The 25,675-nt window shown below is 38.4% G+C and overlaps 1 pseudogene; it reads left to right on the forward strand.

Moving 5' to 3' along the window:
• Positions 1–4,085: 4,085 nt before the first annotated feature.
• LOC118825362 overlaps positions 4,086–25,675 on the forward strand; it is a 31,325-nt pseudogene continuing 9,735 nt past the window's right edge.

The following is a 25,675-nucleotide window of genomic DNA, read 5'->3' on the forward strand; positions in this document are numbered from 1 at the left end:
CAAAATCTACAAACACACACTAATACATAACACTTCACCCTGTACCTGTGCATCTCTAGAAAACACAGTAAAGATTATTATTATTATTAGTCCTTCACTCACATTAATCAGTGACAATATCAAAGGTCTGAGAGCAGAGATGAGTGTGTGGTTGTGGTTTGGTTACTATTCTAGTTGGTTGAGCTGTGTGGGTTTTACAGTAAGGGGGGAGTGCTAAAGTGGAGATGATCTCTCTTCAGAAGCATAGAATAGAAAACCAATACACACACACACACACACACACACACACACACACACACACACACACACACAATTTAAGTTCTGCCTGCAATGAACCACTTGCACTCACAAGCACAGAGGTTTCTAGAGTAGCCTAAATTCACTGTGGAGAGACTGATAATTGAAGAAGAAGAAGAAAGAAGGCATATGAAATAATGATTCAAGTAAAAGTAATTTAATAAATTAAGTAGAAGTACAAAATCAGCAGCTCAAATAATACTCAAGACTACTAAAGTACTGAGCAGGGCACTGAGGGAGTTGTCTCCCATGCTTAACCAATTATCCCCAATTCTCACACCAATACTGTATGTAAAGTTGAAGTCGGTAAATTCTCACTGTGGCCAAAGTGTATTACAACATGCTGTGTCTAATTAGGAACCTATGAGTGTTACTGAATAAATTATATTTACTGACAGTCCCATATCATAAACAAACAAACAAATAAAGCTTTCAGAGATGGGGCTACCTTTTGTGGTGAGCTAACATTAAAGCTAATAGTAGAGCTAACACTGGAGCTAAATAGATTATTTTCCTCACAAACATACTTGGTCAGTGTATGTAAACAAATTATTATTTGGGGGGGAAAAAAAAAAAAAACTACATATCCATCATAGTTTGACTTGGGTTTTACTTGAGTGTCAATAAGTGCTTGTGATCAGCAGTATCTCTCAAAGTTTCTGACCCTTACAGATCCACAGCAGCATCGCATGCTGCTTCCTGTACCGACGAACACTCGAGAGCTGAACTCCTACCATGCACGTGTCATTTCACACTTCGGCTAAAAGTGACACACAGAGATTGACAGACAGATAAGAGTCTATTCCAGTCCTGCTGGAGGTCAGCGGCTGTTTTTCTGTTGTGGTTAGCTCTGATGCTAAACTGCAGGTCACTCCATGTGTGACCTGAGGGCCAGACTAATAACAAGCTCATTTTTTTTTTAACTTGTGAGCAATAAAGTTTTTACTTTAAATAATAATTTCTCTACCCCCTCCACACCCACACTCTCACACACGTCATTTAATCTGAGATATTCAGAAATATTTTTTTTTGCAACATTGTCCCAAATTATGAATGTGAGATTCAGATCAAAATGTCTGACACTGCTAGAACTTTGTCGCAGGCTGTCTTTGGTCACAGAGGCAGTAAATTAGCCACCCTGGTTCATCTCTCATTAAACATTCTAAGACCACTGATTTCAACTCATGATCAAATAATAATAATAATAATAATAATAATAATTTGTCAGATGAGAAATAGATAACAGGTAAGACTAGCATTATATAAAACTGATTAACAAAAAGACAGATGTACCTACTGTGGGCACGAGCGGCAGCTCTAGTCCCCTTAAAAGTCAAAACTATCCGACTACGCCACTCTCAATTAAGGGATGAGAGCAACCTGAGTTACAATGATATAAAGAATGAACTGTTATACACTAACACCATTTATTGTTTTCCCCACAAGGTCTGTTCAAATAAATGAACATCAAATGGCAGATGTACAATAACACTTTATTAAACTTTTTGATAAAAAAAAAAAAACAAATAAAAGCTTAAGGGCAACCAGGTTCCATCATTAAGTCTTAAACATAATTATATGGCTAATACAACCTTCGATGATTCCCAAACGTGTAAGGATTACCCACTGGGTTTAAAGCAAATCACTCCACCTCAAGTGACACACAAAAAGAAAATACAAACAACCAGTAAATAAACCTCAACAAAATAAATAAAAACAAATCCTCAATCCCAACACTCACTCAATATGCCAATGGGTTTTAACCACACCAACAATGGAAATTCCAAACTCAACCTTCAACCACCTTGACGGCAGAAGGCAACTGGACCCTTTAAGACAGGATATTTTCCTTTTCCTGACACACCAGTCTCACGGGACAAATGTAGCACCCAGTTTTAGCTTGACAAGGATTCACAAACCTGTCCTTTCCAGCAAACCATCCATCCATCCATCCATCCATCCATCATCTAAACCGCTTATCCTTCTGGGTCGCGGTGGGGTGCTGGAGTCTATCCCAGCTGTCATTGGGCGGAAGGCAGGATACACCCTGGACAGGTTGCCAGTCCATCGCAGGGCAGACAGACAGACATACACATTCACACACACACTCACACCTAGGGGCAATTTAGCAAGTCCAATCAGCCTGACTGCATGTTTTTTGGACTGTGGGAGGAAACCGGAGTGCCCGGAGGAAACCCACGCAGACACGGGGAGAACAGGCAAAGTCCACACAGAAATGACCCTGGTCGCCCGGCCGGGTATCGAACACAGGCCATTCTTGCTGTGAGGCAACAGCGCTACCCACTGCGCCACCGTGCCGCCCCCTCCAGCAAACCAATTTAGTTTAAAACAAGGACGCCAAACTCACCACGTTTCTCCATGCGCACACACACCACGAGCTACGAACTCAAGTGAGCCACAGGTGAGCTTAATAAAGAAGCAATGAAGTGGCGTTAGGTTGTAAGAGCTGCCATGCCGCTGGGTCCTAATGTCCCGCAGTCAGCTGTAGTACTGCCATTTCTTACTGCCCTTGTACTCGCCACGGCTGCTGGGTCCTAGTGCCCCACAGTTTATATCCTCCTAGTCCTGTTAGCTCCTACCCGTTACACTAGTGAGTCTGATTTTTGCCTTGTCCATCTACTGACTTATTCTTCTCATGGTTTTGACTTGGCCTGACTTTGAATTGTCCTTCAAATAGAAGAGTAGATCCTGGTTGTCATTTAGTGAGTGATTGAAAGAGTTTTCTCTCCTGATTGTAAATTGTAGCGTTCAATAGAAAAGTTTACTTTTATGTCATGTGTTTAGTGTTTTGTGGTGATTTGAACACTTTGCAAAGAAAAAAACATTATTTTGACCAGCAAGCCTCCGTCTAGTATTATGTGTTGTCTGTTTTGAAAATACTGTAATTCAGTGTATTTGCTATAGCAGTTAATCTTATCTACTATATTAATCAATGTTAAGTACTATATAAGTTAATCTTATTTACTATATTAATGTTAGTTACTATATTAGATAGTCTTATTTAATATATTGATCAATGTTACTACATTAGTTAATCTATCTGTTCATTCTGTGAACATCTGATGTTAACTACTGTGGAAAGAAGCCTTTCCTTTTAGTCATGAAGCATGTGTTATTCTTTACAGATAATTACTGCATTCATTCATGATTTGTTCACACATAGTCACCAGTAAAGTGTAACTATTACTTTTATTATCAAAGCGACACATTTATCATCATTGATCATTCATCAGACTGAAATACAGCAATGAGCAAAAGCTTCAGAGAATTGTGTTCTCAGCTTGAAAATCTTTGTCTGTGAGCTGTGAACATCCTCAAAATCTAAGAGAAAACTCTGCTGGACTCTGAGCACCCCAGTAACTCCTTTCTAACACACCACCCTTCAGGAAAGGCTACGTTCACATTACAAGCCTCGTTACTTAAATCCGATTTTTTGCTCAAATCCAATCTCTCTGACACGAAGATTCACACTCGTTTAGGTAAGCAATTCAAATCTGTCATTAATGTGAACAACCCGGCATCCTGAAATGACCACCATGTGCACATCCTACTCAGTAACATCACATGAATGAACCATGTGCATCACGCGCATCATCAGCAAACTAACAAGCAGAACGAGCCTTCACTGCAAAGATAATTAACTCTGAACAGCTCTCAGCTGCATTATTAGAGCGAGACAAAGGCAAAAAAAAGTGAGATGTGCTGCTTTTCCACCATTTAGAGGATTTAACTTCTGTTCGGCACTGCTGCGTTCACCTTACGGTGGCATGGCCATGAATCGGATACGTATCCGATCTAGGACCATATATGAAAGTGGCTGAGGTCAGATTTTAACAGATTAGATTTGTGTGTCCACACAGCCCTGAAAACATAAGATCTGAGTCACATTAGGGCAAAAAATCTGATTTGCGCCACTTCAACCTGGTAATATGAACGTAGCCAAAAAGGCTCAGATCAAGAACAAGAACTTCTCTGTGTCTGAATAACACATATTGCAGTACTATTTGAATACTTAATAGATCCACAGCAATAATTCCATTACTTTTAGGGTTGATATGCCCTGCATTTGTTTTTTGTTTTATTTTTTATGTTGTTTTTGTTGTCTTGTTTCTTTGACATTGTTGCATTTTTATTGTGATGAACACTGAGACAAATTCCTAACTGCTAAATTGGCCTGGCAATATGAATGTAATTTCAGTATCTCTCTCTCTCTCTCTCTCTCTCTCTCGCGCACTCTCTCTCTCTTTCTCTCTCTCTCTCTCTCTCTCTCTCTCTCTCTCTCTCTCTCTCTCTCGCACTCTCTCTCTCTCTCTCTTAAACTGCTCTGTTAGTGCCAGTAAAGAGATGCTCAGTGTCAGTGATGTGGGTTAACAGTGTTGTTTTATTGAAACTGCTTTAAAAATAAGTACAATTAAGTGAAAAAAATGCCTTTTTATTATACATAAATTTATATATTTTGTCTTTTTTGAAGAAAGAAATTACTTTAGTGTTCTCTTCCCTTTTTAGTGTCAAGTTTACTCATCCAAACTGGGAATGCTCAAGGTAATTTATATAGAGCAGACCATTTATGTTGTGTGTGCATATTTGATTTAGACAGAAACTGATTAAAAAATAGATTGACGATAGAAACAGAATGTCATACAGAACTTGAGACAATTTGCTGTTTTATTTTCACAGGGTGGTATAAACCGAATCAGACTGTGCAGCCTGATTGGCTATAAATATTCAGTGGAGAGAATGTCACACTCACATGTTCCATTCCAGGTCAGAGAGTAACTGACTGGAAATACTACTGGTACAGTGGTGACATCAGACTGCACTCCTCTGATGAAAACTGTTATGTCTTAAGAGACATCAAAGTGCATGAGAGTTCAAAATACAAATGCCATGGTTTTGGGAATCATGACAAAAGAGCCTCTCAATGGAGTGATGCAGTTACTCTCACAGTGATAGGTATATGTGGCCTGACACTGTTATAACATGCACTATAAAATATATTCTTACTATATTTAACTGACAGATCTCAAATTCCCAGAGCAGGATGTGTTTGGCTTGTTTCCAGTAATGTTTATATGCTGTAATTGTACAGAGAGACCAAAAGCTTCACTGATCCTGGTGCCTACTGGACAGATGTTTACTGGAGAGAAAGTAACTCTCAGATGTGACATACAAGGACACACAGACACTGAGTGGAGCTACAGCTGGTATAAAGATGGTGACAGTAACTTTCCAGTTTATTTCTCTTATTGGAAAAAAGAATATTCATTCAGTGTCAGAGAGTCTGACAGTGGTAAATACACCTGTAGAGGAGAGAGGAGGAGCGACTCTCAGAGATCAGAGATCAGTGATGCTGTTACACTGACTGTATCAGGTGAGTGTGTGGGTTTGTTTTGTGATGTCATTCTATCAGGTGAGGTTGCTATTGTGTCTAAGTAAATTAACACTGTGTTTCTGTGTAACAGACAGAGCTCAGGCAGTGCTGATAGTGTCTCCACAGAGCTGGCTGACTGAAGGAGACTCAGTGACTCTAAGCTGTGAGGTCAGAGGCTCCTCTGCAGGCTGGACATTCAGCTGGTACAGAGATAAAGATGGGCACCTCTTCAACATCAGCAGAGGAGCTGGAGGCTCCTACACACTCAGCCCTGCTGCTCTTAATCACACAGGAGTTTATGTGTGCAGAGCAACAAGAGGAAAACCAGCCTATCACTCACAGTACAGCAATAAACAGCCACTATGGATCACTGGTGAGGAAAAGTGGTGTATATCCATCCAGGTTAAATGTGTTCAGGACTCGGCATCTATAACAAGACAATAATTATAATAAAATATCTGAATGGTCATTTCTGTGTTTAAGGTGTTTCTCCTCCAGTTTCTCTGATGGTCAGTCCCAGCAGAACTCAACACTTTATTACTGACTCTCTCTCACTGAGCTGTGAGGGACAGAGTGACTCTACTGGATGGAGAGTGAGACGATACACACACAGTGAGAAGGTGTCAGATTGTTCATCAGGCTGGGGATCAGTTATAGGATCTACATGCAGCATCAGCTCCATCAACACATCCCACACTGGAGTGTACTGGTCTGAATCTGGAGAGAGCAGCAATCCTGTCAACATCTCAGTGCACAGTGAGTGCATAGTGTTTTTCCTTTTTAAGGGAAATGCTCGATCATAGAATATATAGTACTATGAGCTTCCAACACTGTTGAAGAAGTAAAGCTTCAGTGGTTTATACTGGGAGGAAACTCAGTGATATATATTATATTATAATATATTATAGGATAATTTGAGCACAATATCTGCACTGCACTGTTGAGTGTTTTTTCTCATGAGCTTAATCAGCTCTGTTAGAGCAGGTATTGTATGGTGCTGTACTGTGACTTTATGAGATTTGACACTCTCAATTTAAAGATCTTTGTTCCAAATCTTCGCTACAAATATCAAACATGCAAATAAATGAAGGTAAATACAGTACTCAGTCACAGCAGACATCACAAAGTGTACATATTTCTTGTATGTGAACTTTTATTACCACATGTTTTTTTTTTCTGCCCAATAACATTTACAGGATCACCTCTGAAACATAATATGGGAAAATGAATACCAGAATTTGTTTACCATTCAAGGACTCATGCAAACACTCCAATACAGCAATATCTTTAATGCAGTAATGTGATTGTGTGTGTGTGTGTGTGTGTGTGTGTGTGTGCGTGTGTGTGTGTGTGTGTGTGTGTGTGTGTGTGTGTGTATCAGGCGTGTCTAATTCAGGAGTCTTCAGTCTGCTCAGTAGTTTAATGGCAGTGTCTCCATATCTGCTGGTGTCCATCATTCTGGGGCTCAAATGCTGCAGAGCTTGAGGTAAGAACTCTTTCAGTGTGACTGTACATTACACATTAAAGCAAGTAGTCGATTATTTTTTAAATCTGTAATCATGTAGCAGAAGGAGATTATAGGTTCTAACTGAGAATCACAGACCAACAGCTGCAAACTGCACGAATGCCTTTATACCAGTGGAGGGCAGTGTAACAGTTCTATTTTACAGCTCAGTCTGATGAAGATCAAAGTCAATATGCAAGCACAGAAGAGTTCATTTAATGTAGAATGACATCCATGTTGTATGTGCTCTTATTGTTCATTTTATTAGCTCCACTTACTATATAGGTGCACTTTATAGTTTTACAATTACAGACTGTAGTCCATCTGTTTCTCTGCATACTTTGTTAGCCCTCATTTACCCTATTCTTCAATGGTCAGGACCAGCAAAGGACCACACAGAGGGTTGGGTTTACTTAACTATTATATAACCAAACAATATCACATGTTATTTAGTCTTTTTTACTATAGTAAAATTATAATATGTAACACTATTTTGATTTTCTTACTTTTTTCTCCCCTAAATTTCTCCATACTGCGTTACTGTCACATTGTAAAAAAATGACATTGCATTATATATAAAAAACAAAAAACTAAAAAATTAATAAAGCACTGTTTTACAACAGTATTTTGGTCATGTTGAGTTTATTAGCATTCAAAACTGACAACAGAAATCAAATAATAATAAATATTTAAATATTTAAAAGTTATTAAAATGTCTGCAATGGACTAGTGACCTGACCTGTTTATCTGCCTTCTGTCCATTGACCGCTGGGATAGGCTCTAGCTCCCCTCACGACCCAGAAGAATAAGCGGCTTAGAAAATGTGTGTGTGTGAGTGTGTGTGTGTGTGTGTGTGTGTGTGTGTGTGTGTGTGTGTGTGTGTGTGTGTGTGTTATCAAATGTTCAAAAATCTAAACACAATGATTTGATTATTTCGCTTCTTGTGTGGGAGCACAATTTTAAGAAATCAAACTCAGTCCTTTTTAATCCCTTTTGAAGGCCTTGGCATTTCAAAAATAATAACATTGGAACTGCACAATAGCACACAAACTTAAATATGGCATGTGTTAATGTCTAATTTATTCAAACTAACTGATATTAAGAGTATGGATGTATTATCCCATCTCAGTGGGTTTGACAGGACCACTGTCTGCAGGATAGTTTTGAATAAGTTTAATATATAAAATAACCTGTTCCTTAGGAATAATCTTAAAATTTATTTAGGGATGTTTTGATTCACCCACTTGACATCTGAACTGATAAGGTTTTTGGCTTACTTTAAAGTAAAATAAGATAAAGTAAAGTAAGATATTTTAGTATGAATATGAGAAGAGCTGCATCATCAGGAGGGTCAGTTCATGCAGGTGAGGCTTTTTGCACAGCACCGAACAGCAGGAAGCTCTGTGATAGTTGAACTGGTCCAGAAAGCTGGCGAGCTATGGGCACCTGATTAAGGCAGATGAAGCAACAGCATCAGACCGCAAAGGATGGGCAGCTGTTCAGTTCAGCAAAGAAACACACAGACAGTTAGTTCGGTTTGGGGTGACTGAGAACAGTGTATAGTTTTAATAGAGTGCAGCAGTGACTTTGGCAGGTCAAGCCATTACAGCCTAACTAAAATGGAGAGCCAGAAGATAGCAAAGACATAAGGGCTCCCTAAGATGTCAATCGCCCTCCAATCCACGGTCAACAAACTTCAATGAACATGTGAGAGTGTCAGGATGACAGCACCAACATTCCTAGTTTACCATAATACTCTATGTCCATGAAGCCCAAGATCTGCGCCTTTTAGCAGGAAAAACGAATTACCAAAGGCTCGACTAAACCAGGAGGTTTCAGCCTAGACTTAAATAGACTGAGGCTATTTCTGAGTCCCAAACACTGACTGGAAGATTATTCCAAAGCTGGGGGGGTTTGTATGAAAAGTCTTTTCCCCCTGTTAATTCCAGACACTACAAGTAAGCCAGGACCGTGTGATCTAAGTAGGCATAATGGTTCATTACAGGAGATTCATTTTGCTGAGATTCATTCATTTTTCAGAAGTTCATTTTGCGAGGTCATTTACAGCTTTTTATTGCAGTGGCAGAATTTTCTACTCTATGCAGAATTTATCTGGCAACCAGTGTAGTGTTAATAAAACTCAAAATAGAATAAAAAACACATAATAATCATGTTAATAAATAAAATAAGTGTAAATATGAAGAACATAAAATAGCCAGATTGAATAAATACGTGTTTAGTTTATGTTTAAAAATATCAATATTTTCAGTTCCACATCCACTGGAAGGCTGTTTTGTTCTGCTTTGTGGAACATCTTAGAGAGAAGAACTGTAGGATCTGAGGGGCCTTCCTGGTTCACAAACCTGAAGAATTTTGAGAGGTAATCTTCTGCAGTGCCATGTAGTGCATTATAAACTTCTAACATAGTTTTAGTACTGATTTTAAAAATAACAGATAGCCAGTGTAAACACTTTATAATAGGCACAATGTGTGCTTTTGGCCTTAGTCAGTACTCATGCAGCAGTGACTTTGAATTAATTCTAACATATTTATTGCATTTTTGGTAGATCCAAAAGCAGAGTGTTACAGTATTCTAGTCTGCTAGTTATAACAGTGTGCATCAGTCTCTCTGTGTTGCTTATAGAAAGAAATGACCTCACTTTTGAAATGTTCTTGGAGTGATAAAATGCTGTTTTTGTGACTCCCTACACATGTACCTTTAAAGTAAAATCAGAATCAAAAATCACTCCTAGATTTCCTGTTTCTTGGCTTGGGCCTAGTACATTTGGTTTGGGGGTGGGTAGTTTGTATTCTGACTGAGCTGTAAAAAGTTCTCTGACATCCAGGCCTCTATATCTAAGATACAGTTAACAAGTGCATCACTTGGCCCAGTGTCTATATCAGACATGACCATATGCAGCTGAGTGTCATCAGCATAGCCATGGAAAGAGATACAGTGCCTTTTGACGACACTGCCCAAAGGGGAGCATGTACAAATTGAAATGTAACGGTCCTAGAATTGATCCTTGTGGTACTCCACAGGTAACCTCATAGTGTTTGTTGGAGTGGTCGGGAAAGCTGTTCCTTACAGCTTGTTGGCTGGAAGATTTGGAGGTCTATTTGTAAATGAGTCAGTAATAACAGACTCTTTCTTCAAACTCTTGTACTGGGTGTCACTTCAACCCCAGAAAGAAATTTGAACCAGTTTCATGTGGTCTAGTTATTTGGAATATAATGTAGGGAGTGGCATTCTCCCTCTTGCATCCAAAAACTGAGCATTTGTGAATGAGTGCCCTCTCCTAGCAGCTATAACGTTACTCAGGTAGACCGATGCAGAGTGTGTAGGAGGGCTGCTTGATTTTACAGTTCACAAATATGCTGTATAAATTAGCTTATTGTTCACTAATATCAATTACTGTTTACTGTGACGTCTAGAATCACACCAAATAAAATATAATACCTAAACATTGGTTATGGGTCAGTATACTAAAAATGTAAAATTCTGTGGTCATTTTATGCAGTGCCCAGTAAATGTTGGATAGAAGCAAAAATATGAAGATAATCAAATACTTCCTGCTAATGCTGTGCAGGGCTTTAAAAAAAACTTGTCACTTCTGCAACAACTACTTTGTTTTCATCTCTTCAAACTGGCACTTCAAGCTGCACGTATAACATTCTTATTCAGGTTTTATTTTGTTTTTCTTTCAGCTCAGACTGATGAACTTGTTTTAACTTTGTTTCTTATTTTATATGCTTTTACTTTTCACTAGCTTTTATTTTGGAATTGTTTTACAATTAAAGTTGTACAGGATTTGTACTTTTTAAAAATCCATTATTTTTTATTAATTATTGTTATATATCATTGTAATTACATTATCATTGACATTACATTAAATTATTATTTTTTTAAGTGAAAGAAAAAACTAAAGCAATGATACTTTGGTCATGTTTGGATCATTAGCACTCTGTGTAGTTAAAAATAAACTCCAACTTTAAAATAGACAAAATGGATCAAATAAATAATACTAAAATGCTCTAATATCTAAAGACAATCATTTAACTGTTTTGCTTATTGTGTGGGATCATCTTGATTTCCAGGTAGTGATTTATTGTCTAGTTTATACAATTTGGCAGCTTTAGTGACTGAAGGATTGTTGCACAATTTTAAAAATCAAATTCAGTGCTTTTTAAGTACCTTTTTAAGACCTTAACAAAGCAAAAATAAAAACCAATTTACACCACATAACAATGCACACACAGACTCAAATATGGCATGTATTAATGTCTATTTTACTGATTGTAAATGCATGGAGGTACTTTGAGATGCTTTGTGTTATCCCTGCATGTGTGTTTGACTTTATTAGTTTTATCATCCTCTAGTCCAGTATTTCTCAACCCTGGTCCTGAAGGCCCACTGCCTTGCGCATTTTAGTGATTTCCCTGCTCCCAGCACACCTGATCCAACTAATCAGCTCTTTAAGAGCCCATTAAGAAGTTGAAGTGGGTGTGTTAAAGCAGGAAATTATCTAAAATGTGTTGGGCATTGGGCCTCCAGGACCAGAGTTTAGAAACACTACTCTAGCTCTTTATCAATGGTCAGTTTCTAACAACAGGACTGCTCTGAAATAGTTTATTATGATGATAGGATGATAGGAATCATCTTAGTATTAATCCATGGGAGGCCTGAACTGAGGAACAACAGATCAATTCCATTCATCAGTTGAAACCTTTTTTTTTTAGTCAATAAGAAGCAGTTATACAGAGCCTCTAAAAGATCTTTGGCGAGCACTAGATGCTATCGAGTGATTTGCTGTGCACTTGGTAGTAACATAGCACGCATATAGGTTGGCTGCAAGTGCAAAAGGGCAGAGACAAAACACAGGCAGGCCATTTTAGAGACATCCATAATCAAACAAAAAGACAAGCAGAGGTCAAAACACAGAAACAAACAAGGGGAAAACCCGCTGGGACTCAGGATATCAAGACAGTGGCGAAAAGGTCACACAAAGATGTATATATGTAAGTCTTAGGCCTATTCCACACAAACATGGGTACTTTTTAAAATGGGGGTTTTCCTCTTTCATTCAAAATAAAAAAAAAAATCCTGTCCATGCAGAATGCTTTTGACAAACAAAAATTCTCTAGTCATTCTTCTTCAACAACCACTTCGTTTTCAAACTTGTCCTGCCAACTAAAGGTCTAACCGGGTTTCGTCCAAAACTGGTGATGCTGACCCAGACAGCAAGCATGTTCGGGCCGGATTACCTTGGCCGTCACAAAGTCCTCCTAGCAGTCGCATCTGAATTGCGGACTTGTGCCACATTTGGGCCAAGTAACTGTTAACAGCACTAGACACACTGCTGGTCAGCGGACTCAGAGCGCATTGCGGCCGGACCTAACAAAAACGGCGCCTCATTTAAAATTTGCCCCTCCCCTTTTTTCCCCCTCAGTCCTCTGCAGTCGTCAGTTGACTGACTGTAAAACTCGCTGCTGCTTTTGAGGTAAGGTGTATTTTGTATTTTAAATATTTGCACGTTTATTAGAATTACGATCAGGTATCTTGGATTTTATCGTTTAACTTTTAATATGTTATTCAGTTTGACAAACAAATAAGCTGAATGGTGTAGTTGCTAGAGGGGAGGACGTCAGTACTAGGTTAGCTAACCTAACCTAGGTTAGTTAACCTACGTTAGCTGAGGTAGTGAGTCAAAATGTCTAATTCCAACCTAAATTAACATCAGAGATTTCTCTTTAATCATGTTTAATAACGACACACTCTTAATCTTACATCATCTCCCTCGCCCGGCTGTTCAACCAGCTAGCTTATCTGGGTTGTACTGTGAGAGGCAGCTGTTAGCTTCACTGGAAAATGTGAAAATGTTCTAAGAGCAGCTTTAATATTTCTGCCTGTTTTAGGAGAAAAACAAGTCTAAAGAAAACAGAGAAGTGAATTTGAGTGACTAATGTGAGAAACATCCATTAGCTGGAATCTAAAGTTACCCTATATTGTGGTGTGTGGAGCTAGCCAGATAACGTTAGCTAGCTAAGCTGTATTAGCCAGTGTAAGCAGTATCGTTAGTTTAACCGTCTTATTTTTATCTGCTTTTTACAGTGTCGGATTTTACTATTTTTACCTAAAGAAATGGTAGGTTAACGTTACTTTTAATTATTTTTGTCTTGAAACTGCTGAAATAACATAAACCAGTAACACTCGTATTTGGTTAAAATTGTGTAAAATAACCCTCAGAAACAGAACCGGCTCCCTTTGCTTAATCTTTTATTAGACGAAGCTTCAGCTCTCACACTGCTGCTCCCGCGGCCGCTTCGGGCTCAGGGCCAGTCTCAAAATTCTCAAAATTACGAACAGAAAGCGTTTCTGCTATAATTATTAGCATTATTATTATTGTCTCTGTATGTAAATCTGCTGATATGTTCAGAAGCATCAGCAGAGCTATTTACGGAGATACTAAAGCTACTACTACTCGTAATAATAATAATAGCTTCACTTGTTTCGTCTTGTAATTTTGAGACGGTCTCTGACTCTGAAGCAGACGCGGACACAGTGATAGCTTGAGTTGAACCTTTTGGCAAAAATAAAAGAATAGAAAAAAGACCAAGAAAAGAACAGCGCGGTTCAGTACAAACTGGGTTTGTTGTGTTTGTTATCTTTAATATGACCATGAAAGTGTAATTAATCTAATAACACAACGTAATTGCGAATGTCACACGAACTTTACCGTCCGATGTGGTGTGTGTAGCCTGATTGTGTGGAAGCTGAGACATGGCCGTGGTGGTCCGAGGTGGTCCTTAAACGGTCACAGTAACACAGCCGTTTTTTTAAACATACATGCAGCTGCCTGCAGCACCGAGCGCGTTTAACTACCGCAGCTCGGTCATGTTGACGTGTCGGAATACTGTTTCACGGTATGGTTTGCATTAAATAAACCAATAAAAGATCGTGTTTTACCGTCATTATTGGGCTGTTACTGCGGCAGCTCGGTAACTCTTACCGGGCTCAGGCCAAGGCCCGATATATAAAACGGACGTGCCTAATTAAAAAACATTCCCCTTTCTTTTTTCCTGCTCAGCGGTCTACAGTCATCCGTTGGTATTGGTCTGTAAAGTTTGCTGCTGACTTTGAGGTAAGTTAATCATTACTTTCGATATCTGCACATGTGATCAGGTATCACAAATTATTACATTTGTTTAAATTATTACATTTATTTTTAAATATTTTATTCAATTTGACAATCAGATAAGCTTAATGGTAGAGGAGTACAGACAATTTTAGTTATGTTAAAACAAATTACCATTAGCGTCTTCTCTTTGATTGTCTTTAAGTTAAAAACAAATTTTGCCTCCCCGCCAGGGCCAGCCTCCTACACTTCTCCGCCAGGGCCAGTCTCCTACACCTCTCCCCGCCAGGGCCAGCCTCCTACACTTCTCCACCAGGGCCAGTCTCCTACACCTCCCCCCGCCAGGGCCAGTCTCCTACACCTCTCCCCCGCCAGGGCCAGCCTCCTACACTTCTCCGCCAGGGCCAGCCTCCTACACCTCTCCGCCAGGGCCAGTCTCCTACACTTCTCTGCCAGGGCCAGTTTCCTACACCTCTCCCCGGCAGGGCCAGCCTCCTACACTTCTCCACCATGGCCAGCCTCCTACACCTCCCCGCCAGGGCCAGTCTCCTACACCTCTCTCCACCAGGGACAGCCTCCTACACCTCTCCCCGCCAGGGCCAGCCTCCTACACCTGTCCACAAGGATCCGCCTCCTACACCTCTCTGCCAGGGCAAGCCTCCTACACCTGTCTGCAAGGGTCAGCCTTCTACATCTCTCTGCCAGGGCCATTACTCTCTTTCACGCCCTTTTTTTAGCCACTTTATGTAGACTGGCCTTTGTTGTTTTCCTCTGTAACCAACCTCTTTCACCACTTTATATCCAACTTCCTCCATGTCTGCTATAGGGTGAACATTCTTCTTCTAAGGTTTCACCCACCCCTTGAAAGGTCATGACCCCAATAAAACTGTGGGCTGCAAATATTGGCTGATTTGGGCCAACCAATGACTTGGTCTGACTCTTAGTGATGAATGGTAAGCATTTTAAGTGAGTTGAATCCAGAACATGGATTAGAGCCCAACCAATATGAAAACTGTGACTGATACCATTAATGATTGTTAAGAGGCTGGAAATTATCTTAACACTACTAACAATATTGGCTGGTATTATTTTATATTGTATTGTTTTATACTCCAATTCATTTTAGTTGATACAATTGCTTCACTGATACAATTGTCACTTCTCAATGGTCACACTTCTTAATTTGACATTGTAAAACTCAGCATGGTAGTATTTTGTGTTCAAATTGCCAGTTAACCTTTATTATTGTGATGACATGAGCAGAGTTTATCAGTCTCTATCAGTGTTAAAGTCTGTTTTTTATGTCAGTTTATTACAATTGAAAACAAAGCAGCTAATTATCGCTTCTTTAATGGCAGGTTTTTTTGCTGATAAGACTACACCTCAGTACTGGCATTGTATTTTTTCTTGTTTGAATTCATTTTTCAAAAAATGCTGTGTTGAAAACATAATGACATTCAATAAACCTTTTTTTGAGGTAGTTGGTTTTATGTTTCCCTTTTTGAATTTAGCCTTTTTTGTAAACATTCATTATTAATGATTTGTGAATAATTATGTGGGATATGGAGCTGTTGTTGACTCTGAAACGGATCCGGTGCAGATGCAACAAGTCAGGGCCGGATCCGTTCTAGAGACAGCTGCTTATATCAACTTGAGCTTGGACCTCTTCTGAACTGGGTCTGTGCCACATTCGGGCCAGATATGAAGATAATATTCAGATCTGCACCGATTCAGGGCCAGATGTAACGCTGTTCTTCGCTCATCTGGGCCAGTTTTTAATCTGTTTTGGTGCAGATCCGTAAAACAGATCAGTTCCGGTATTGGGCCGTTGTGCAAAAAGACACCGGGCCAGCTCTGCTTTGCGGATCCGGACCGGATGCAGTGCTACATTTGGCCCTAATCAGGCGCAGTGTACATTTGTTGTCTGGGGATGGTGGGGTCTGTGTCATAGGAGTGCTGGATATAGCAGTGACCACCGTTTTGACAGTTTTCCCTGCATGTGGACAAAAGGCCAAAAGCAATGTTTTTAAAAAATACTTATGTGTGTGAAAACAAGGCCTTAAATGCCTAAAAGCTGCAGGTGTGGGTAGTGGAGGACAGTGGGTGGACCCAGGGAGCACCCAAGTAGAGTCTCTCCAGAGGGGGGAGACATCATGACACTGGTGCTTACCACATAGTATCTAGTGCTCAGTATCTGGTAATCACCTGATTTGCACATAAAAAAGCCATGCACTTTCAGAGGCTCTGTACAATTGGCAATCACCATTTAGAGAAGATCTTTCACATACAAGAAACCATCCCTCTCTATCAAATCAAATCAAATCAACACAGAATTTACATGAACAGAATCAAGTGAGGATCTGGAGCTCTGTTTATTTCAGTGTGTTTGAAACAGTAATTCAGAGCGACTCTCCTAAATTCTGCAGTGAAACTTAAGTGATTGCTGACTTCATGACAGCTGAGCTTTACTGACCCAGCAAATAGTCTTTAACCTGTAGTACCACTGAGTGGCAGTAGAGGCATTTCAGCACACAAAGATCAGCAGGAACTGCAGAATCAATCTAGTGTTCCTTCATAGTAAAACACACTGAAACATAAGTACATAAAACATCATTATGTACCTGATCTCATGAACAAAAACACTGCAAGGATTATAATTAGTAGTAGAAGCCCTTCCTACACATTCATCAGTGAGAATGTCAGAGGTGTGAGAGCAGAGATGAGTGTGTGGCTGTGGTTTGACTTCTGTTCTAGTTCAGCTGTGTGGGTTTAACTGTGAAGGAGGAGGAGGTGTTGAAGTGGAGATGTTAGTGGGGCCAGTTTGTTATAGTCAGGTTTAGAAAATAATAAATAAAAAATAATAATAAATGCAAACACACACACACACACACACACACACACACACACACACATGCCTCGGTTCACACTTACATCTGTTTGCAAAGAACCACTTGCTAGAGTAGCCTAAATCCATACTCAAATAAAAGTGCTGACACTTCAGTAAATAAATGACTCAAGTAAAAAAAAACTTAAATAGAAGCACAAAAGCAGCAGCTCAAAAAACTACTTAAGACTACTAAGTACAGAGTAGGGGTGGCGCTGGGGTCAGTGGACATCCCTTTTGCCTCTCATGCCAAACCAAATTATCCACAATTCTGACACAACCTTTATCGTATGTAAAGTTGAATCCAACAAAGTCTCTTAAAGTTGTAAAACACTTTGCCACCATCCTTTATGTCTAAATAGGTAACTATGAGTGTTACTGAATAATGAATACACCTAGCTAAAATATTATTTACTGACCAAACCAAACACTCCTGAAAGTTCGCAGACTCTCTTTGGATAAGATACTATGATGGTAAGCACCAGATACTCAGGTGAGCATTACATTTTTACTTAAAGAAACAGACCATGTCTTTTCAGAGGCTTTATAGACATGGCCAACCTACTGTGATGAAGGCAGAATATATTGAAATTACAGAGAATGTAGCAAACAGACTAGATGAACCTCTTAACAGCAACCAGTAATGTTGCACTATCAAATTCTTCTGTTGGCAGAGTTTGAAAGGCATGGATTTAAATGCTAACAGCTACATAGTCCAATGAATATTATGGCATTAATTGGTGTTTACCTTTGTCAGCAAACCTGGTGAAACAGAATTTCATTCATTTTGCAGCACATTTTTGCTATGTGTTATCATGAATGTTACTCTTGATTTCAACATTTATTTTATTTAAGAATTATCTTAGTGGTCATGTTTAATTTATTGATCAAGTTGAGTTATTTACCTTTTTCATCTTTCAGTTTATCTGTAATGATAATGATAAATGATGACATGCATCATCTTTGCACAATGATTTAATCACAAATGAAAGTGCTGTACAGTCCTGTTTAATCTGACTGGTTTATCAAGCAACATTCTAGAAAAGCTAATTAAGCTAACTGACCAGCGCATAATGATCTGTTTTTATAGACTCAGTAGACTTTAATTGACTCAATATACTTTAAAAAGCTCAGTTTTCTTTCCTGAAGCAGTTCTAAGTTAAAGCACCTTATATCTTCTTTTGCAGCTTGCTTAGTTGGCTTCTGTGTCAGACAAGGGGGAGGTTTGAGTGTTGGAGCTACCCTTTGAGATGAGCTAACATCCATAAATCTGTCCATAAAGCTAATAGTGGAGATGAAAGTAGATCCTTTTTCCTCACAAATATACATGGCTAGATTTAAAGGTATTATTGTTATTTGGAAAAAAAAAAAACTCAATTACTACAAAACCATTAAAATTTTGTTTGAGTAAATGCAACTGATTAAACAGAACTAGTTATCACCCACCTCAACATTTTTTTTTAATTGACAGTTGTGATTAGTGGTGCCTTCCTAGGCTTTTGACCTTATGATAAATTGGATCCACAGCAAAATCTCCTTCTGCTTCATGTACTGATGAACACTCAAGAGCTAAACATAGACTGTTCATGCATGTCTCATTTCACACCAAGGCTAACACTTGTTGAGTTGGAACCACCAAGAGATCAACGGGCAGTCAAGAGTCTATTTTCTCTCTTTGTTTACTTCTCATTTTTCTTCTTTCTGTTGTTTCTATTTCAGTAAAATTAATTCAAATCTTTTAAAAGTGTTGGCTTCACTGTGTTCTACTAGAGTTAAACATCTCAGACGCATATGTATTCTCTTACTCTTTCTCTCTCTCTCTCCCTCTCTCTCTCTCTCTTACTGTCTCTCTTTGTCTCTCTCAGGAAGTGCTGAGTGTTGAACACAGAGCATTGTTCAGTCAGTCAGTCATTACGGGGACAGTATGGAGTTCAGGTCACTCTCTGTAATACTCTGTGAGTAAATGTTCTCTTTATGTCTTCAGCAGAGTGAGAGCTGCTGTATGAAGATACTAATATTCAATCTGAGAGTGTAAGTAATGAGGTTGTGTGTGATGAGGTGATTGTGTCTAGTTTAGTCAGCAAGTAAGTACTGCCAACCTGGGTTATTTGGCAACCAAGCGCTGGGTAAAGATGGGACGGAACTCATGCTAGATTATTTTAACCCAACTGGTTAGTTTAAGTACTTTAAACATTGTGCTGGGTTGTTAAAATGACCCAAATCTGGAGACTTTTGTATACCTTCCTCTGTTAACTTTACCATGGATGTTTGTTTGTTGTTTACCTGTTGATATATATGTCCGCTACTAATAATACACATAATAGTAGAAGTAGTAGTAATAATAACAATAGATCATTTTTGTCATATGATTATCATTCATAATTTAACAGTTACTCAAATTCAGTCAGAATTAGTTCAATATTTTGTTTGCTAACTTTACAGCTTCTTCCACAGTAGGAAGGATAAACTAGCGGTGGGAGAAGCTGTCGCAGTATCTTTATTGCAGTGATGACCTTTTTATCTAAGGGAAAATGATAATGATAATTGAGAGAGAATTCCTATGATACTGTAATAATTTGCTAAGAGTTTGATAATGATAAGTACTTTGAAATGATACTGACGTTGATATGGGTAAATCTGTGGGATTATATGCAACTAATGCAGTCCTATGTACTGTCAAGCTCAATAAATCCTGTACTACCAAATTCTATCAACTGTTTATAACACTTGAAATCAACTAATCAATTGAAAGACAAGTATTATTTGTTATTTATATTTTACATAGTTTATGTGATGCACTCTGACAGCTGAATCTGCCTCAGAGAACGATGTGACACCAACCCTCCCACACACGCACACACACACACACACACACACACACATATACACACATGCACCGTTTGAGCTCCGAAAGATTTAAACTTGTTAATAACAAAGCCTTTGATAACATAATTGAACAAAGTCTGTTTAAAACAGTGGAAATAAATAGTAGTAGTGAAGAGTGTGTATAGTAAATGGATGATATTTTTTCTAGCTCTGAGATATTTTTAGTGTCGCTAGCTGACTAGCTAAGTAGCACTAGCTAGCATCTGAATTCAAATTTGACAATGTGGCTCGATATTCCAGCCATGCAGGACCACAGTCATTAATTGAATTTGACAGTTTATTATCCTACAAAGTTCGCTAGGTAGTGAGAAAATAACTCAGCAACTGGTTCACACCATTAACCCAAATGCTGGGTAATGGAATAAGAAAGATAGAAATGATCCAGCAAAACTAGCCCACTGTCTGAACCAGCAGTTTTAGAGATCATTCTGTAATATGTGAATGTGAATGACTGATCTGGAGTAGATCAGTGTGTACAATGAGTTCTGTGAGAAGATAGTATCATGTAGTAAAAAAATCAGCTTCAGATGAAACTTCATGTGAATCACATCACACTTTCACACTTTAAATACATTTATTTAATTAGCCTGTTTACATACTGGAAAATATCAGTGGCTTTGTTTGAATTGCTATGAAAATAGTCTCATTAAGTGAATGAATATCTTTAATAGTTAATTTATTTTTGTTATGCAGGAAATACTGTGCTGCTTGCACGCATTTTCCTGAGGATAAGAATAAATTAAATGTTAACATAATGTTGTTTGTTTCTCTTCCTGTTTTAGGTTTGATTTCACTTGTTCAAACTCGGCAGGCTCAAGGTGATTTATAAGCAGCATGTGTGTGCATGTGAGCTAAAATGTTAATCATGCATAATCAGACAGAATTTGTCTTGTGATCAGTAATAGATGTATGTTTTCTTTTTTATTTTTACAGCGTGGTATCGACCAACTTTGTCTGTGCAGCCTAACTGGTCACAAATATTCAGTGGAGAGATCGTCACACTCACATGTTCCATTCCAGAAGGGAGAGTAACTGACTGGACATACTACTGGTTCAGAGAGAACACTGAACTTCACCACTCAGATAAAAACTATTACATCATAAGAGGCATCAGAGTGGATCAGAGTTCAAAATACTATTGTTATGTTTCCAAGAAACGTGGTGGAATATCCTCTTCTTGGAGTAACGCAGTGACTCTTACAGTAACAGGTACATGTCTGATCTTTCATTCTTGTAACATGCAAAATAAATCTGTAGAATACAATCATTAATAGTAACAGTAATCATTAATAGATCTGAAATTCTTAGAGCAGGGTGTGTTTAGCTGGTTTACAGTAATATTTATGTGATGTAATTGTACAGAGAGACCAAAAGCTTCACTGATTCTGGTGCCTACTGGACAGATGTTTACTGGAGAGAAAGTAACTCTCAGATGTGACATACAAGGACACACAGAGACTGAGTGGAGCTACAGCTGGTATAAAGATGGTGACAGTAACCGTCCAGTTCATTCCTCTAAAGTGAAAAAAGAATATTCATTCAGTGTTGTAGAGTCTGACAGTGGAAAATACACCTGTAGAGGAGAGAGGAGGAGTGACTCTCAGAGATCAGAGATCAGTAATTCTGTTACACTGACTGTATCAGGTGAGTGTACTAACCTATTATCCACACCAATATTCATTAACCTCTCCATCACAACACTGCATTCAGTGTAGATATGTAAGCTATATAAGGTCACACTGACTCTAAGTAGCTGGAAAATTCACTGCTCTACATCTCTTCTCACAGCTTTTCCCAAACCTATGCTGAGTGTAGAACCCAAATGGAGTCCTGTGTTCACTGGAGAGTCAGTCACTCTGAAGTGTGAGATAGAGTCTTACAGTAACTGGAGATATCAGTGGTATAAAGGCAGCAGTAGAACTGCAGTCAATCAGTCTCAGACAAACACCTTCACCATCAGATCAGCAGCAGATCAGGATCAGGATCAGTACTGGTGTAGAGGAGAGAGAGATTACAGACCCTCATCATCACAGTACAGTAACAGAGTGAATCTCTCTGTTAAAGGTGAGTAATTACTGTGGTAAAGACTCTGAGATCAGTGTGTGAACTCTGCAAAAAGTGAAATTATTTGTTTTCACTTATACAATCTATTTTTCTCTGATAAAATTACTTACAAACAGAGATGGGATTTATGCAAGTATTAGGAATACATATAGAGAATACAGAAATTAAGTTGTCTGTTTACAGTCTAGGTTACATTTTGTAAAGCAGTATTCAGAATACAGTATCTCATTCAAACACCATCAATCCTTGATTATTAATTAGTTTAAATCATTGTGTGTAAAAATAAACGGCTTTGTTCCAAACACAAAACAAAAGTAAAGCCTGAGTAGACTGATAAATTAATGTGATGAGTCAGTTATTAATCTAAGCATTGCTAAGCTTTTTTGAGGGATGAACTGAACTGTCTCCTTAGTAGTGGATGTGTTTAGCACTGGTGTTGTACTGAACTCATGCATGCGTTTCATTACATACATGTAATTCACTGACATTTGCATAGCTACCATCTTTACAGTCAAATTAGCTTTCATTTTGTTATGAAAGCTACTTTGATATTTGAATTGGGATATGATGAATTATTTGCTTAATTCATGTGTTGACAGTGGGATTATAAAATCTGAAGTGGGATTATGGGAGCAGTAATGGACTGAAGGGAGAGATGACAAAAAATAATATTGAGAATTTTTTAACTTTATTTAAAGAAGTGAATTTTATATGACACATGTTAAGAGTGGAATTACATGAACAAAACTACCAACTGGTACCAGTGAGGAACAGTGCGAATTAAATAAAAATGACAACAGGAGAGTTTTTAAACAATTCTCTTTATTGGTCTCACGTGTTTCCTTATTCTAAGTAATTCATGGCATAAATCAAAATACTATGATTATTGTGAGAATGATATGAAATCAGGCTTTTACACGTTTTAATTCAAGGATTTTGATATCGTACTTTATGTAATTTTGAAAGCCTTTCTAGTGCTGAATTTAGGAATTTAAGTTCTGGTACAAACAAAAATGAAAGTATATTTCCATTTTTCTGTTGCCTCATATAGTAAGTAGATTTTTCTCATGAAGGTTTAATGTGAGTATGAAGTTAAATGGTCTTAATAATAACCAATAAACTTGAATAACCAATAAACTTGAAGGAGATGAATTGACCTCTATTGATGCTCATATTCTGCTTAAAATGCCAAATTTACAATTTTTTTAATAGTTTTAAGTTATTTAGGGTGACATGTACTAGATATTTTTACTTACATCAAGAAACCTATTCACTGATTTTTACTAAATATTAGCATTTGAACTGTGTGCTTCATCTCCAACTGTAGAAAAACTTAAACCTGAACTCACATCAAGCCATAAAGGAGCTGCACTGATAGGAAATCCAGTGGTTCTGTACTGTGAGCTGGATCAGTCTGCTGGATGGAGGTTTTACTGGTTCAAACACACACAGAACCCTGAGAATGAGACCAAGACTGAAACACACTCCTACACCATCAGCTCAGTCAGTGTCTCTGATGGAGGACAGTACTGGTGCAGAGCTGGGAGAGGAAACCCAGTCTACTACACTCACTACAGTGATGATCTCTGGATAAACACGACTGGTGAGTGAAACAGTTTACAGTGAAAATGTATAAACATGAGCTAGAGGAGTATAAAACCCCCAGCATATATATATATATATATATATATATATATATATATATATTAGGGGTGCGGGAAAAAATCAATTCTTAGATGCATCGCGATGCGGACATGAATGATTCTGAATCGATTCACGAAGGTCAAAAATCGATTTTCTAAATATTTAATTTATAACGTAATGTTCACGGAACGTAAAAGGCGGAACTTGGAAGTGGGTAAGTGCAGCGTCCGGACAGTCTGTGGCGGCACATAACAAAAACACAAGTGGTTGAGCGAGAAATCCGACCGGCATCCTCTGCGTTAAAAGCCAGGTCAGGTCAGGAGACGCAATACAAATGATAAGAAGAGCCATTTTGCCTTTCAATAAAAACCAAACCACCTTGGGAGCCACAACGTTTTACTGTTTGACAATCTCTCGTTGCAGATTTAACGTACCAGGAAACCAACTGCACTGCTTATAAATGCAAATAACGCATCGCTGCTATGTGACCTGCAGTCTGCACACCGGTTCTCATTCGTTGCGAAACTGGGCTTTTGCGCTATGTTTCACACGTCCCGTCCCAAAGACATTTTACTGACACAGCGATCCCCCCCATCTCTACAACGAGACCAAAACCGAAGTTATAAAATCACTAAAGAAAACGGGTAGAATAGCTGTAACATGTGCTCACACCCATTACTACTGGATCTTATTTCACCGTAACTGCGCATTTTATCGCAGGTGAGTAGCAGCAGCTTCTCATGCTCCAAATAAGAGCACTGGATGAGAGCCTTCTAGTTCACTTACCACATCACTTCCATTTGTTTTATTAAAAAAGATATTGGAAGTAAATTCATTATGGATCATTACAAATACTTTGCTTTAAAAGTACCAAGTCACTTTAAATAACAATAACACCGAGTCACTTAGTCACTTTAAAATGTATATTGTCTCTATATTCTGTGTATATTTTGTGTATATTTAATATATTTCAGTTGGTTTTTCTTGTATTTTTATTTTTACTTATTCACTTTCTGTAGAGTAATTAGAGTCTCACCACAAGCATTTCAAAGCATAAATGTCCTGACATGTTGTGCAAATGACAAATAAACTTGAAACTTGAACTCGAAACTTGAGCTCACACAGTGAGAGAATATAAATGCTATCGATAATCGTTTTATAATTGCATCGCAGCCCTCTGAATCATAAACAAATCGAATCGTGAGGTGCCTAGAGATTCCCACCCGTAATATATATATATATATATATTCCATTCCATTTAATACCACAGAAAACACTAAATACTAGTGGTATGATTTCAGAAGAAGCTCTGGATGAGCAATCTGGATGAGTGTCTACAAACTTTTTCTTTTTTCAAACTTTTTCGGGCACTCAGTAATCAAAGCTGATGTTGCATTTTAGCTATAAGAAGATTACACACCTGACTGGTCATTTCTGCGTTTAAGGAGTTTCTCCTCCAGTCTCTCTGATGGTCAGTCCCAGCAGAACTCAACACTTTAGTACTGACTCTCTCTCACTGAGCTGCGAGGGACAGAGTGACTCTACTGGATGGAGAGTGGGACGATACACACACAGTGAAAAGGTGTCAGATTGTTCATCAGGCTGGGGATCAGTTACAGGATCTACATGCAGCATCAGCTCCCTCAACACATCCCACACTGGAGTGTACTGGTGTGAGTCTGAATCTGGAGAGAGCAGCAATCCTGCCAACATCACAGTGACCAGTGAGTCTAGTGTTTTTAATTATTAAGGGAAATGCTTGGATATGCAGACCTATAACTTTCCTACACAGAAAACTGTACAAGAAAGTAAAGTTTCTGTGATTTATACTAGAAGGTAATTTCAGTATAGTTATAGGATAATTTGAG

The sequence above is a fragment of the Colossoma macropomum genome, unplaced genomic scaffold (genome assembly GCF_904425465.1).
Source record: "Colossoma macropomum unplaced genomic scaffold, Colossoma_macropomum, whole genome shotgun sequence".
Taxonomy (NCBI): domain Eukaryota; kingdom Metazoa; phylum Chordata; class Actinopteri; order Characiformes; family Serrasalmidae; genus Colossoma; species Colossoma macropomum.